Raw genomic sequence first — 14013 nt, forward strand, 5'->3', positions numbered from 1 at the left:
AAAGCAGCCTAGAACACTCACACAAGGTCCTCAAGCGAAGGATCAATGGTGGAGAGGGGGAATGACCGCCAGGTTAAGGTACCAGCCTGGAACCCCGCCTTGGTGTTGGACGTAGCTCCTCTTCCAACTAATGCCTCTATAAGGGACTTCTAACATGGGAAGGCCGAGTATGTGGCCAACGCCGTGGTGCAGGCCCTTTTACTGCCTAGGGACATAGTCGGTCTCAGGTCCATAAAAGGCATGAAGTATTCCTCAGTTTGAAGAGGGACCTTGCCCTAGTATGCCTTTTAAATGATTTTTTTTTTAGTTAAGGTTGTGATGGCTTTTTCTAACCATTATGTTTTTTCCTTGAAAGGCTATTCAAGCTGCGCATAGGGCTGAGGAGTTGGTGAACAGCTCCTATAGGCAGATGATGAAGGAAAAATTCTGGTTTTGTAATTCATACAAAACCCACAGCGGAAGCAACGAACTTGGATCTATTTCATTCATGATTGATAACGTGCACAATGTAAATTTCAGAATTTAAGAACAAGATAGCGTACCTTGGTATGGAGAAATTCAAAACAAAGATTAGAAGCACTTGGGAACACTTTTAATCTTCACTCCAATTCCACTTTACGCCCAAGATGTGTGGTCTCTCAATCAGTTTTCAAAGGGAGAATGAAAGTGTGTCTCACACTCTCTCACACATCGTTTCTTTTTCTTTTCTAATCTCTTCTAATAAAAATTCTGTATGTTTCTCCCTTTATAACTAACTGATTATCTAATTGGGCTGGCCTATTGGGCCTTTTCAATTGGGCTTTAGTGTGTGGCTTGGAGTGGGACCAAAAGGGACCAATAAGACACTAGCTCCAATGGGCCTTGGGCTTTTCCGTCAACTCTTGACAAGTCCAAAGTTACCATTAATCACATTTAATACCACTATATAAATATAATTGCACTCTAGGCCTTATTAATAAATTATATCCCAAGACTTTATTATACACGTAACCCCTTCATAAAATATTCGTAGTAACACAAAGTCATAAATGTAGACTGCCACTTTGTAAATTACTACATCTTATCCTTGAGTACCCAGTTTAATTCTTTAAAGTTATTCATTATATATTTATGAAATCCAATTTCATAAATATATACTTTAGTAATTTCTTACTAAAGTGGTTAGGCCTAACTCACTGAATAACTGAAACCATTAAACTTATCTCAAGGGAATATTTTATATCTCTATCAAGAGACTATAAATTCCATCTTGAGAATATATGTTCCATCAACACTAAATGTGGCTACCCAACATACTGAGGTTTTGACCGTCACTTCAGATCTCACTCCTGATATATCAAAGCAACCTACACTTCATGATCAGGTCCATTATTCTCTCAGGATTAAGAGTTCATGCAAATAGAAGTCGTGAGATTTATTATTCATTTGACAGTCATTAGAAGAATAATAAATCTCACAGCGGTCCAGTTCAATATGTTTCAACTCTTAAAACATATCAACATATCAACTAGAAGTTTCCACTTCCATGATCAAGACAAATCATCTTAGTTGACATGTTATAGTCTTCGCAGATGAAATGCCCAATTTCATCACCGACTACGAACTATAAATTCTGAGTTTACAAAGAACTTGTGATTTACATCTTCTGTGACTTTTCACATAAATCACATACAATGCATCTCATGGACTATATGATAATGTCTCATATTCACGTTACCACTATTTTAGATAATAATAAAACAACTTTATCAATCACAATATTAAGTCATACATCATGTCATACATAAAGTCATACATCATGTCATACATAATGTCATACATAATATCATACATAGCATCATACAATTGGATTTAAGGCACTAATCCTAACAGATGAAAGATAAGGAAGGGAGGCCCATTGCTGCTATGGACACCTTTAATGTAGCCGAGAAGAGGATTCAAGAGCTGAACAACAAACTAACCGAGGCTGACAGAGATAAGAAAAGCGTCGAGGCTGCCCTATAAGGAGCTGAGAGGTAGGCGGAGAGTCAACATAAATAGCTCATTCAGACCGAGGACCAGCTAACTGCAGCTAAAGAGCAGATTGAGGTCCTGAAGAAAAAGTTGGAAGAGGCTGAGAAGGCCATAGACAAAGCTAAACAGGATGGCTACAAAGTGGGGGTAACAAAGACCAAGGAGGCACTTAGGGCTGAAGTCTCAGGGGTGTGTAGAATATACTGCCTCCAAGTGTGGAATGAGGTCCTCAACCAGGCTAGGGTTAAGGCCTCCTCTGCCCTTATGGGAGCAGAGAATGTCTACTATCTCCCTGCAATCTGAGCATCAAGCACTCCAAGCTCTAGAGTTGAAGTTGCTTCCAAGGAGACAAATCCTAACCAGGGCAATCTTGCCAAGGCGCTCCCTTCTTCCACCAGTCCTTCCAAAGAGGCAGGACAGACTGACGCAGCTGAAAGGGAGAAGGATGCAACTAAAGGAGTTGTCCCTAATGCCCTCCAAGCCTCTAGTTGCGCCCAAGGACCCCTCTAAGGGTAAGGAAGCCTCTCAGAGCCTAGAAATTGTTCTAGCTACCCTTCCTATGCCTACTAAGGAGGACCCTAAAGGCAAAGGTCTAGCCTCCACAACTGCTGGAACAACCAAATCCACCAAGGCCACAGGAAAAGACAACCCTCCCCTGAAGATTAAATAGGGCTTAGGCTAAAGTTTGTAGACCTTTTTTTTTTATGTATCCGTTATTTACGTTTTTAAAGTTTGTACTAATTTCCATTTCCAAGGCTTAACTTAATGACAGTTACGAACTTTCTATTATATATGTGGTACTTGTGCAAATTCTAATATAACCTTCACTTTATCTTACACTTAGTTGATATAAGAATGAGATACAATTTCATCTGATTTAAAACATGCCTATATCCTTGATTTCAACAATCATTTGTACAAGTGATAGTATAACTGCTACAATCTACATAATCAACTACACAACAGGCTAAGCCTTCCAAATCTACAAGCTTCAATAAAAAGTAATTCTAACTTCAAAGACATACCTTACATGCTTGGAACAAGTAATTGACTTGACTATATGTGCTTTAGGCTTTTCATTTCAACCTTAAATAATGGTAAACCATATACTTACTTACAATTTTGCATGCTCATCCACTTGACAACCTATCAAAACAGTGATAGATGTTAATTTACTTATAGCATATGGTTCGAGGAACCAAACATGACTATAGTTCTGCTAAACACCTAGGGAGATATTGAATAGTGTTAATTTATCCAAGGTATATGGTTCGAGGAGCCCAATATGACCAAGATTATGTTTAACACATGAATATTTGCTTAGGAAGTATTAATTTACCTAAGGTATGTGGTCCAAGGAACGGGACATGACCAAGGTTTTGTTTAATACTTAAACAAATAATAAGAAATATAAATTTACTCAAGGTATGTGGTTCGAGGAACCAAGCATGACTAAAGTTCTATTTGATACCTAAACAAATAATGAGGAGCACTAATTTACCCAAGATATATGGTCTGAGGAACCAGACATGACCGAGGTTTTGTTTAATATTCAAACAAGTAATAAACGCAACACATAATGTCAAAAATAAAAACATGGCAGAGTTTCATTTCATTAATAATAATACCTTCGCATGTTATTTATATTCCAAGGATGTGGTATGACCTTTTCATCTAAATTTTCTAGGAAATAAGTCCCTATACTAGCTACCGAGGTGATACGATATGACCCTTCCTAATTGGGCCCCAACTTTTTCCATGCTGGGTTTTTTGCAATACCAACAACCATTCTTAATACTAAGTTTCCAGGCGCTAATGGTCTTAACCTTACACTTAAGTCATACCCCTATTTGAGCTTCTGTTGATAATATACTAACTGAACCATGACATTTTCTCTTCGCTCTTTAATCAAATCCAAGCTCTTCTCTAATAAGTTGTCATTGCTGTTTAGAGAGAACAAGCTTATTCTCAGCGTTGGGAATCTAGTCTCTAGAGAAATCATAGCCTCGGCCCCATAAGCCATTAAAAAGAGTGTTTTCCTTGTTGACCTACGAGGGGTAGTTCGATATGTCCAGAGAACATGTGGCAGCTCTTCCACCCATTTACCCTTTGCATCATCCAACTTCTTCTTGAGTCCATTCACTATGACCTTATAAACAGTCTCGGCCTATCCATTCCCTTGTGGATAAGCTGGAGTTAAATACATATTCTTGATACCCAATTCGCAACAGTATCTCCTGAAAGCTTTGCTATCAAACTGAAGCCCATTGTCTGAGATGAGGGTATAAGGAATCCTAAATCAAGTGACACTATTCTTCCACACAAACCTCTTGACATCCACATCCTTAATATTTGCTAGTGGCTCAGCTTCAACCCACTTGGTGAAATATTTAGTATCGACCAAAAGTCATCTTCTATTTTATGCTGCTTTAGGGAAGAGTCTTACAATGTCTAAGCCCCATTAAGCAAAAGGCCAAGGACTAGACAGAGGATTAAGGACACCCCTTGGCTGATCTTTGGACAACCAAAACCGAGGAGCTTTTCTTCACACTTTATCAGCCTCCCCCTTCTCCTCGGACAAGATGTCATCCTTAAGGAACAGCACAATAGAGTCCATCCAACTAGGCCCTACCCTAATTTGATGAATCTGGACCTTCTCCCTCTTCTCAGTAGGCTTACATAAATCCCTTAACCAGGATAACTTGAGGTAAACTTTGCGCCGAGGAGGTTGCGATAGTGGCAAGAAAGTCAGCATGCGTATTTTTGCTTCTAGAGATTTGCAGTAAGGTGAAAGACTCAAACCTTGATTGCAAGTGACAAACTTGAAACAAATACTCTTGCATTCTCAAATCCGTGGCTTCCAGTTCTCCCTTTACCTGGCCTACAACCAACCTTTAATCTGAAAATACCTCTACTGTTCTTCCTCCCATTTTTTGAACCATAGCCCTTCCTACCAACAAAGCGTCATACTCCGCCTCATTGTTTGTGGCCGAGAAGTCCAACCTTAAGGATTTCTCAATAATGATCCTTTTAGGGGATACCACAACTAGCCCTACTCCAGATCCTTTTTAATTCGCTACACCATCAACGTATACCCTCCAAGATAAAGTCTCTTGCAAGGAGATCACCCCAACTGATTTTCCATCCATGTATTGCTTTTCCATGTCCTCTTCCATTGGAAACTCAATAAACTCAGCCACCAAATCTGCAAGGACTTGGCCTTTAATAGAAGTGTAAGGCATATACTTGATATAAAAAACTCCTAGGATTGTTCCCCATTTTGCAATCCTCCCTGTGTAATCAGCTTTCTAAAGCAGTGATTGAAGAGGAAGTTGGGTTAGAATCACAACGGTGTAAGCTTGGAAGTAATGAGGGAGCTTCCGTGTAGCATGCACCACCACCAAGATGACTTTCTCCAATGGTAGATAATGAACATCTGCTTCATATAACAAGTTTCTCACATAATAAACTGGTCTCTGTACCCTATCATCAACTCGTATTAGTACTAGGCTTACTTATTAGAGGCTACAACAATGTAAGCAACTAGAACCTCCTTCTCCTTGGGCCTGGACATAATGGGTGGCTGAGAAAAATATTCCTTCAATTGCTGGAAGGCCAAGGCACATTCTTCGGTTCACTCAAATCCCTTCCACTTATGCAACAACTGGTAGAAAGGCCTATACCTGTCCGCTAACCTAGAAATGAATCAATTTAAAACAGCAGTCATTCCTGTCAACTTCTAGACCTCTTTGGGATTCCGAAGAGGCTGTAGATTGTTAATTGCTCTAATTTGATTTGGGTCGACCTCAATTCCGTGATGAGTGACCATATAACCCAAAAAATTTCTTGAACTAATGCCAAAAGAACACTTAGAAGCATTAAGGCGCAATTTGTGTTTCGTCAATATTTCATAAATATTCATGTGATCATTCACATGCTCAGACTCCACTTTACTCTTCACCACCATATCATCTAGAAACTAGTTATTCTTATTAATAAAATAGAAACGTCAACTTAAAAGTGATTATTAACATAACATATGATCACTTGTGTTCTATGTGTTTAAAGGGATTGTTCATGGTGAACAATCCCTACAGTCAAAGGGCAAATGCATACATGCATGTAAAAGTGCTTGCCTTTCTATTAGACCTGTAAACGTTGTGAGGTGGGGGAAGTGAATCATATCTTCGTATTTACTATCTAGAATTGACTTAATCATAGGGAAAAATCAAAAACAAATTAACAGCCATTAAGTTTTTGTGTCTATCTAAAAAATTGACAAAGCAGTAGAGTCAAAGTTTTAGTACCGATTTTAAAGATAGAATAAAAGACAGTGAAAAAAAGAGAGAGATTTGCTTCTATCCAAAAAATTTATAAAGCAATAGAGAAAAAATTGATAAGAACAATTGCTAAAATTTAGTATAAAAACTAGGCAATTAAATAGGAGTAACCACATCTTTTAAATCGTACTTTTATTACATAATCCAAGTCTTCGCTGTTAAATATTGTTTCTGTAAATATCGCTTAGTCAAAAGTTGATGATATGTATTTTTATCTAGTGATCTAATCTTTTAGATACTACCATTTTTGTAAAGATTACGTAGTCAAGAGACTCACTCAAGACTCAAGTGATAATATGTGAATATATGGATATATATACGGCTTTTTAATTTTTACCAATTTTTTTTATTACATTGCAATATTAAAGGTTTTTCAAAATTTTCTATTTAAGAGTTTTCTCTCATCTTAAATCAAAGAGATAACTGATAAGATAAAAGGAAAATTAAGTCATAAATATTCTCTCGTATTAAGTTTATTTTTTCTAATTAAATTAATCTCCCTTCAAAAAAAAAAAAAAAAAACAGAAGTTGATAATAATAATTAAGTTTTTGTGTTTATCCAAAAAATAAATAAATAAAAAGTTGATAAGAAAAGTAAATTGTTTTTTTTTTTTTTACTTTTTATTTAAAAATTTGCTGCAATTTGGTACAACTACTTTTTTTTTTCTTTTTTTTTGTGAGAAAGTGGTACATCTACTTAACTTAACAGCGGCTTCTAAATCCAACTTTTTATACTATGATATGGTATATGATATGATTTAATTATTGTTAGAGTCCCGACAAATAGTGAAACACTTTTAGCCACATATTTACAAACCACACATTCTAATATTTAAGGAGGAGGAAGGTTTTAGTAAAGGAGTTTCGGTCTCACTCTCTCAAGCTCTAAAGCTATTTATATTTTACTATCTTTAACACTTTTTCTTTATTTTTTTAAGTATGCAACTGATATAAGAATCGAGTGTTGTTTTCTATTTATGTAGGACCTAGGTTGCATCAACCTTCAATAGAGCTCCATTCTTCCATCAAACAAAATTTTATTATGCAGGTGTCACTGTGTCAGACTCAATCTAGTGAATCAAGTATCAACTAGTGCCAGACCTTACAGGCTCACACGTGCAATCAAGGTACGATTTTTTGGGTAAGATTGTTTTCGAGGACTAACAAATGATAACTCTAAGGATACACCCAACGTGATAACATGTAAAGATGGTAAATTGTGATTAGAACAATATTAATTTCACATGTTGTCAAATTGAGTGTTTTTAGACTTATCGAGTTATCGTTAACTAATAGCTTATGAAAATTTGTACATTAGCGTCTTCATTTTCGAAAGGATTAAAGCAATCGGTTTGAAATAATGTCTCATTAAACGGAGGTCATTATCGAAATTGCCCCTAACCTTTTCCTAAGAGCAAAACTGACCTACAAAAAATAAGAAAAGAATGCATACAGACCAGTTTTGCCTTATGTCCAACAATGTATCATCTGTCTCTCATAATGGGCCAATGAAATACCATTTTTGTGTCCATCTCACACCTTCTTGAGTCAATCAAAGTGGAGGCCATTGTGGTTACTAAAGACTTCTGACCTCTTTTTGGCTATTAAAAAGATTTATTCAAAAAAAAAAAAAAGGTGAAAGTAGTTTTTACTTTTTACGACATTAGAGATTTGAGAACAATTTATTTAGTTCTTTTTTTGTGTTAAAATATATTTATACTTTGAAAAAAATGAAATTTTAAAAAGCTGTGCATAAAATCAAAAATGCCAAAAAACTAACATATAAGTTGTACCCAAACACACGCTCAGAGACAGATTACACCAAGTCGCCAACATATAATTCAGACTAAATTATTCAACAAACTAAAAATTCAGTTTAAATTCAAGCAGACTTTAAAGAGATGCAATGTAAATAATGTTGACTGTTTAACACCATGGATTTAACAATATTGGAGCACGTCATTTACTACATCAAGAAAAAATATAACGACGTCGAAGGTAACAACCACACAGGCCCATGAGTAGGATATTAATTTCTGGTTAATTTATTAAGTGGACCACCTATTGGTATGGACCTGTTTATTTTTCTTAGTAATAGGACCCATTTCTATGAAGCGTTTTTTAGGTCCTGCTTAGCTTATATTTGAAAATGTGAATGACTCTCATTGCACCATGTCTACTACTAGTAGGTCTAATAATTAATTTGGACCATCATCAAGTGGATGCCCTGTCCCGCCCCCACTCCAAGTTGTCAACTGTCTCATGCAGATTTTCCCTACCTGAAAAAGGAGACAAGATGGGAATGGATTTATCGATCCCATCCTATTTTGCCATATTCATCCTAAATGTATGTGTGTGTATATATATATATATATAATTTATTTTCTTTTTGTACATATTCTAGTACCAATTTATCTTTTTCACCTAATACTCTCGTTGTCACCCTTCCTCGCACACCTTTTACTTTCATCGGCGTAGGCATCACCTCAAGACAAGCAAAATGTCTCGTATGCCTTGTTGCTCCCATCTTGAGCAAATTTTCTCGCCTCGAAAAATTTAGATTTTTCCCTCCTCGAAAAGAAAGATGGGACACTCATGCTTGTTTATATATGTTTCTCTTTTTGCTCTTTTCTCTCAATTTATTGGACTAATTAAGATATGTGCTCTCTCTCATATTTAATATCTTAATTCAAGTTAGAAAAACCAAAGACATGTGCGGAGAGAGAGAGAGAGAGAGAGCACAGGAAAGCCAGGCTAATGAAGATGACAGGCTGAGGGACTCAAAAAGTACTTGATGCAACCACAGCTACACACCAAGTAGACAGAAAAAGACCTATCATCTTCATACCAATACTTCCACATGTTCCGGACATTGGTAGGTCAATTGAAAGCTAAATACTTAAAACTTAGATAATACATTGTATCAGTACCCCAAGCATGTTTTGGAGTAGCAAGTTGGATACAATAAATACAATCCTCATAAAAGCCAGATATTCTTATAGTATTAATGATAATACATGGTATCCCCACCCCTTTTGGGCATAGCAATTGAATTTAATAAATACGCTCCTCATTAAAGCCATATATTTCATGTAACAGTTTCAAATTTCCATACCATTTATCCTATGATATGATATGCTAGAATATGAAGAAAAATACATTTTATTTTTCCCAAGGACCAGAGTTGAGCTCCTTATACATAAAATGTTAAGATCATATTGCAGTTACCTTTCAAGATTCAAAAGGATTAGCATTTTTTGTCCTATGCATTTGAACCTTGGAATTCAATAGTAAGCACTTTCATTCAATCAGACATGAGAAAATAATTATTAACTGCACTACATGAGTAGGAAAAACATTAAGCTCTAACAGATAGACATATGCTTTTTTTTTTTTTTTTTGCGAGAAGATTAGAATTAAAAGAGACATTAAACTGGCACTTAGCACAAATGTAGGAAAGTTAAGGCACAAACAAACATATATGCTAATCTGGGAAGCACGGGTGCGGCGTTTGGGCCGCCGCACCCGCGTCCGACGTGGCCCGATGCGGGGACGCGCAGGCGACGCCGCTGCCTGCACGTCTGTGCCGCGTCGGGCATTAAAAAAATAATTTTTTGGCGTGATTTGCGCTGATACGGCGCCGATTCGGGCCGACGCGCGCAAAATCAGGCCAATTCGGCCCGAATCGGTCCGTATTGGGCGCAAACCGATACCGGCCGAAATCAGCAGATACTGGCCGAAATTCAAAAAAAAAAAAACTAAAGGTGCGTAACCGTTTAACTTGGCCGGAAAAAAAATAAAAATAAAAAATTGTGCAAACGCACCATTTGGAAAAAAACCAAGACCCAGCCCTCTCCCTCTTCATTTTTCTTGCGCCTCTCTCCCACTCTCTGCCTTCACTCTTCAGCTAGGCTCTCTCCCATTCTCTGTATTCTAGTTATTATTTACTATTGCTCTTAAATTTGGTATATATTTCTATAATGTGAAAAAAGTATGTTTAGCAATATATTAAAAATATAAATATAAATATTTTTAATAATTTTTTAATCGCTGCACCCGCACCCTACTTTTTCAAAAATTGCAGAGTCCCGCACCCGCACCCGAATCTCGAAACGCACCCGTGCTTCATAGATGCTAATACACGCTCAGGCAGCTTCATAATGTCCAAGCACAGCATATATCTATCCTGATGATCCAACCATTAAGGACTATACCAACACAACAGAGAATGTTGCACCTGGAGCATTTCAATTTACACTATTTTTGGAGAGGGGGGGAGGGGGGGTTGCTTTGTATATTGGTCATGGTAAATTAGTTCTAATAAATCAGTTCATAAATGATGTGGGACAGAAGGAGTCAATCTTTGTTGTTTGTTAGTTTTTTTAGGCGATAACAATTCAATCGAAGTAAAATTCTCTTATTTTCTGCTAGATTCAAGAGCTTTGGTTGTTGATCTAAGAAACTCAGAATGAGATTCAGCTCTTTTACATTTTAGTACTGCATCCATGTATCATATGCACAAGCAATCAAATGTTGTCAAATGTAACAAGCTTCTTCAACACCCAGTTACAACCTTACAGGGATTGAAATTTAGCACAATGGAATAATTCCAATGTACCTTTGTAGAGTATCAAAAAAGCAGCACAAGAAAAGAAATACCAAATAAAAGCAACATTCAGATATGTTCCACACCTTTGATTCTGCAACAGGAGCGACACCAGCAATCTAATATTCTTACCTTACAGAAAGAAGAAAGAAACTCTCAACAATCAACTGAGCCTTATTACAACTAACGACAACAAAGCTTTAGTGCCCGTTTGTTTCAGCTTTCCCAACCCAAAAAGCACATTTTGAAACTACAAATATAATATATGCATTTGATTAGATATAAAAAGCAACTTTTTGGAAAAAGTTGTATTTTGGGTTTGTGAAGAGAAAGAGCATTTGCAGAATGGAGCTATGAGGAGCATTTTACAAAAGCTCTTGCGCGTTGATGAATCTATCCGTTGGATTATTGGTTTAGTTACCAAATTGCCCTCACTTTTACTTAAAACTCTAACTTTGCCCTTTGATAAATCAACAATCCTTCACGCCAGATTCCTCATCCAACACAAACCCATAAATCAACAATTCTTCACGCCAAAAAAAAAAAAAAAAAAAATATCGTGATTCTTCTTCTACTGCTACAGGCTTCTTCTTCTACAGCGTGATTCTTCTTCTACGGTTGCGGCTTCTTCTCTCATTTTTTTTATGTAATATATTTCTTTCTATTTTGTCTTTTGGGTGAAGAAGAAGAACTGTATTTTGGGTGAGGAAGAAGACCTGGAGAAGAGAAGAGACAAGATAGTGAGTGGAGGAAAAGAAAAGATATTTGATGGGAATGGGGGAAGAAACGGGTGGATGAGAAAAAAGGGAAGGAAAAAAAATTGGTAGTAAGTGGGACATGTGGATATGATGTAAGGAAATTTACTAAATAAAAATTACAATTGTGTTAAAACACAACAAATTTTCATAATAGTTGGGGTATCAAATATTTCATATGTCAAAATAAAATAAAATAAAATAATAAAATATTAGACTAGGATGGACCACAACTAAAAACAAAGAGTATTGTAAAAATATTGTTACATTTTATTATATCTCTAAATTTTTTAAATTAGTACTATTTTTTTTATACAAAAAAATAGTGCTATTGACAGAATATTTTTATAACAATTTCATAATAAAGTTTACATAGTAAGTTGTTATTGGTTCTCATCTAGACCTACTAGTGACATTTTTTTTTCCCTACAATTAACAACTTGTCATATAAACTTTATTGTAAAATTTTTGTGAAAATATTGTGTCCATAACTTGCATTAAGAGAGGTAATTAAAACAAGGAATTCTCTTTATATATATCTTGTCATTTTTGGTAATTTATAACTCAAACGGTCACTTTTATAAGTATTAGCCAAACACTCAGCTTTTTCAAAAAGCCTAATTTCAAAAAGCTGACCCAAACTCACCCTTAGTCCCAAATTTGGGGTCGGTTGTAGATTCAAGCACATTAGTCAAGATCAGCCACATGAAATCTTTTCCTCAACACATGTATTATTACAACCACAAGGTCAAAATTTTGTTCTCTCTTTTCTTTTCTTTTTTAAATAATAAAGAGGCAAAATGTTCCTAAAAATAAATGCAAGTACGCAACTAAGAGTAAGATACTGATAAGTTCTCCATCTTCTGCTTCTATTTAGTAGTAACCATGCCAAATTATCACAGCATAACCACGCATTATTTGAGTTTGAATAAGGGAGATGGTAGAAGATGTGCACCAAAACTCCCACAATTTTCAATAGTTGAGGGACGATATCCCCTCTATTAACTTTCAAGCAAGCCAAATCCAAAATCCTAGAAGAGTATCATAACAAAAACCTTCTAAGTGCAGAAGGATAAGGAATTTCAATAAAGCACTACACATAGCCCACTTGCGTCATATCCAATAGCTATCTTGGCCCATAGGTAGAGTTCAAGGCTACCAATATGCTTTTACGCAGCATGAAATGGAGCATCTTGGCCAATAGGTAGAGGCGTGGAGCCCAAACATCATGCTAACATGAAGATGAAACATTTTTAAGTTTCATGCTTGTAACGTGCTAATTTGAAATTTAATACACCGTATACAAGCTTTCGACCTAGAAACGAATGAAAAGGTTCAATTATATTAAGTAGATTTGCTTTTTATATATACAATTAGTTGCATCAACACTAGGGGTGTCAATGCTCGACTCAACCCGCAAACACGACACGAACCCACGGATTTTTGAGGATTAGGGTTGGGACTTTGCGGGTTTGGATAAACGGGTCAACCCGAAAGCGATACAATAAGAAATGTGTCATAAGCAGGTCAACCCGCATAACCTTTAATAGACATGATCGACACACCAATTTATTTGTGTCAATCTGAAATGATCCATTTAATACAGCCAGTTTAACTCGTATAACAAATAAATATTCATTTTATTTTAAATTTGTCAAATACCTTTTATATCCAACCTATATTTTAAATTTAAAAAGAAAAGTGAGTAATTACAAAAACTTACAAGGAATATAATTGGAAATTGAAAATTTACAAACCCTAGATCTCTAAACCCTACAAACTCTAAATCTCTAAACCTTCTTATAAATATCTTATACCCTAGTTCTATAAATATTTTTTTGGCATAGAACTTGCACAAATGAAATTGGATGAGCTTGAAGGAGATGTTATGAATTTGGTCATCAACAAAGAATCTATGAATGATAATTTTAGTCATAGTTAGGATTAGTCTACTATTTGCTCCAACTCTTTCAATATTGATACTTAACATTTGGCGAGTTCTGAGGATATTATATTTTTGTTGAACTATGTTATTTTGAATTTGGATTAAAGTGTATGCACTTCTTTTGGAGTGTAAAGAACTTATTTCTATATGAATGCTATATTTTTGTTGAACTATATTATTTTTAATGTGGGTTGAAGACTTGAAGTGTATGCACTACTTTTGGGATGTAAAAAATAATAATAATAATAATAATAAAAATAATAAATAATAATAATAATAATAATAATAATAATAATAATAATTCTAGAGGGATGTTATATTTAATATTATGCAAGTTGAAATGAGTTGTGTTAC

This window comes from Castanea sativa, chromosome 5, assembly GCF_040712315.1.
Source record: "Castanea sativa cultivar Marrone di Chiusa Pesio chromosome 5, ASM4071231v1".
NCBI classification, from domain to species: Eukaryota; Viridiplantae; Streptophyta; class Magnoliopsida; order Fagales; family Fagaceae; genus Castanea; species Castanea sativa.